At 43.8% G+C, this 3,797-nt stretch overlaps 1 protein-coding gene across 7 annotated transcripts in view; it reads right to left on the minus strand.

Annotated features, from left to right (window-relative positions):
* SLC8A3 (solute carrier family 8 (sodium/calcium exchanger), member 3) overlaps positions 1-3,797 on the minus strand; it is a 98,938-nt gene that overhangs the window by 93,110 nt on the left and 2,031 nt on the right. The gene's annotated exons all lie outside the window — the stretch shown is intronic.

The raw sequence follows: 3,797 nt of genomic DNA on the forward strand, positions 1-3,797 counted from the left end.
TTCCCTACAAAATCATTTAACAGAAAAGTGTGCACTCATCTTGGAGAAAAAGAGAAAACAACAAAACAAAAAAAAAACAACAAAAAAAAACCCAAACAACCACTAAGTTTTGGGCTTTATTACTTGAGAGTTTCCTTTTAGTCAACAAAAGAACTAGGATTCTACTTCAACTGCTTTGGTCATTTCTGACCTTCTGTGGAGCACGAGTTTGGAAATAACAAAATGTATTGAAAAAGAGGCAGCATAATCAAATATTTGAGACCTCATCAATTCCTTTCTCAACAGATGACAGCAATCAAGATTATATGGCTGGATTTATAGCTATCCAACACCCATACACATCCATACACACACACACACACTCTTCATGGGACCATATTTCAGAAATAACAGCATTGTTTCAAGCCTCCTCATCTCAGCCTGTTCTCTCTTCTGCTCCCACCCAAATGTGAGTAAGGAAACTTTGACCATGTTAGTCTAGAAAGAATCACAGAAGCAATAAGCAAGAGCCGGTGGCAGGATCCATTTCCCTCTCATTCTGCAATATTTTGCATCAAGTCATTTTTTTTTTAGCCCCACATATCTTAGGGAAAGCCTCTTAAAAACAACCTTGAGATAGTTTAGTTTACCTTGTTATATTTAAGTGAAGACCTTTTCTCCATTCAGTTTTCAGGGAAAGTGCTTATCCTTGGCCCTAGGGATCCGGTAGAAGGCAGCGCCTTGCCTATAACTTAATTTCAAGGATGCTGTGTAATCCAGCACCCCTCAAATTAATCTAGCCATTGCTACACCTAAGGAGGCCAACCTACAAACTACTTACAGATCGCCTGCCGCTGCAGAACAAGAGCTGAAGTTTATTTAATTTGTGTGTCAGAGAGCGAGCCGAGAGCATGAACTGAAGCTTTTACTCTCCTCTGGTTTACACTGCTCTGTGCCTCTTGGCGGCTGCAGATCCTTAGCGCACACAAAGAGCCACTGTAAAGCATAGCACTGTCTTACGTGGTTGCAAGATGCTGTTAATTCATTTGCTTCCTCCACGAGTCAAAAAATCTTTTCAAAGTGACTCCGTGAGGAGAATGATAAGGCTAAAGCAGTGAGGGAAGCAAGGATTCCATCTCAAGGTTTTATAAAACCATGAGCAGCTCCTACACCAGCATGGAAACTCGAGCCCAAGTTTCACCTTTCCTAAGCAAGGGCCTAATGATCAGGCGGAAAGTGGAGAGCCGTAACTTCTCACTGCTCTCTGACCCTCTGTCCTTGGCAATAGCTACTGCCTACCTTAACCTCCCTGATTTCCCCTCTGTTCTGCACCAGGCTTCGTAGAGCCTTGGTCCCTCCCTTCAGTGCACAGGGTAGATCAGTACCTCACAGCGGGTTCCCCTCAGCAGCGAGGCATTTAAGAAGCCCAGGCTAAAACATTCAGCCAGGCAACTTTGTGGCCCTTTAGTGACCCAGTGTCTTCATACAGTCTGGTACCAAGCCATACCCTGACTCATACACTGCCCTCTCGGTCAGCAAAACTGTCCCAAACACCCTATTCACCCATCTACTAAAACTAAGGCTGACCAAAACTAGCTAGTGCTTGTTGGAATAGTAATATTACAGGTCCAAACTCCACATTCAGACCTGAATTACCTCAAGTTTGTGTGCAGCCTGGATATTGGATCAAAATTACTTTTCCACATTAAGATTTAGAAAGCAAAAAAGGAAGAAGAGCTGAAACCCACCTATTACCACCTCCAGGTTTCTACAGCTGCTTCCACCTGCACCTCAGAGAAGAGCTGGCAAAGTACAGCAAATGACCTGTGGTCACTGAATTTAAAGGCCAAGGGCTGATTAATGAAAACTACCTTCACATGTTTCCAGCCCAAATTCCATTCCCAGAAGACCTGGAGATTTAAAATTAAACTCAGAAGTGAATAAAAGCAGCCTGCTGGCTGACATGATCTCCCTCCTTGTTAGGCTTATTAGTTTGATTAAGTGCTATGTTGAGCCAGCCATACTAATTCTAGCTTCAAAAGAAATTAATCTCTGCTAGCCACGTGGTCTCCATGGCCACTATGTCTAGCAGGCTTTGTTCCCAGCAGTGTTCTGATTCAGAATTGAAAGCCACACTAATGCATTAGGTGTGGGCACAGCTTTAAGTATACCATAAAGGTCTCATCTGTGCTCTAGGGCATTTTCTCTGGGTCACAAACCACAGCATTAAACAACTTACACATACTTGTTTTCTGGACTGCTTTCATTTTCATTAGAGCCTGTCCCACAAGGACGCGTATGCTCCTGCGGAACGTGATTTGTTTGAACCCAAGTGAAGCACCTATGTGGATATGCTCTGGCCTTCCGTCACACTTTCAAAAACAAAAAGAAGTCTTCCATCATCTGGAAGATGAAAGAAAGGGAATACAGTTTGGAATAAGTTAGCTCATAGGCTTTTTCTCTGGTACCCCAAATCTGCTGGCCTTTCACTGATGGGTCTTTTTCAAGCAAGAAAAGCCTCTTTTCCTCAAGACCTGGCTGAAGCAAGGTAGTACCCATTATATTTTAGGTAGTCGACTCACATGAGACTGTAACCACACAGCTGACATTCTTCTTCACTTTCTCTACAGAAATCAGCTTGCAGCTCAATTAAGGAGACTAACCTGCACGGCTCATCTCCCTGAGAGGGCCAGACGAGGACAGCTGATCCTTTTCCATCTCTGATAGTGGCTGAACCCAGCCAACTAGGAGCTTCTCTTCCTTTAATAGGGGAGAACACGTACTTACAATCAAGCATCGGGCCTGTGGATATTAGCTGGATTAAATGGTTTAGTGGGCTAAGGCAGAAGGTGCTATTGAATTAGGGCATCCCTACTTCATAGTATTTAATATATTAAAATCCTTCTGGGTACTGTATTGGGAGGCTTGATACAAAGATTTCCTTTCTCTGATGCCAGTTGCAAGCCTGCGCAATTCTTCCTTTGATGGCTCAAGTGATTAGGTGTTAACAAGAGGAACCTCAGCACTTAACACTAGGGAGTTTTAGCACCAGGTTCACACCCCCCTCCCTCTCCCTACACAGCTAAGGGATTTTTCTCATTCCCCACTAATGTTAACAGCAGGTACTTAAAGCAATTAGACATTATCGGCTCTCTGGTCTTTATTACTTCCTAGCTTCATATCAGCTACTTCGTACACAATAAAAGACCTAAATTAACGGGACTGGTGCAGACTATTTTGCTTCCCTTCTTTATTCTGTATGAAAACACTGGGTCATGGAGCCACATGGGCAGGCTGTGAGCTGCAGTGCTTTAGAGCATTATTGCCCATTGCCATGGTATTTTACAAGGGGAAAAGCCGCAGGTAGTAAAAGAACACACATAGGGAGATCATAGAGAAGGTGATGTGGGGAATATGGGTAGACCATAGGGACAAAGAGGCTGGAAAGATCTCCCAAGTCCAGCAGAACAGCTTGCAGCTGTGCCTATACTGTGAATTAGCTGCCACACAGGCCTGCAACTTGTACAGGCAGCCTAGGGACAGAGGTATGATGTGTTGCTCCTGTGAAAATAAGACCCCACATCTACAGAGCAGCTCTTGCTTGCCTGGAAATAACTGTTGTAAACTTTTCACCTAGGGATAGCAGTAAACTCCTGTGCCCTCTATGTTTGGTGTTCAAAAAGAGGCTTTCCCGTATTTGCCCAGCCAGGTAAAAGCTCGCCCTTTTTCTTTGCTTTCTACCTTAGCTCTCCATTTAACCCTTAGCTTTAGTACAGGACGGCAGAGAATGATATATTTATATACTCTCCCCCCCCCCC

This window comes from Charadrius vociferus, unplaced genomic scaffold, assembly GCF_000708025.1.
Source record: "Charadrius vociferus isolate BGI_N301 unplaced genomic scaffold, ASM70802v2 scaffold50, whole genome shotgun sequence".
Classification (NCBI taxonomy): domain Eukaryota; kingdom Metazoa; phylum Chordata; class Aves; order Charadriiformes; family Charadriidae; genus Charadrius; species Charadrius vociferus.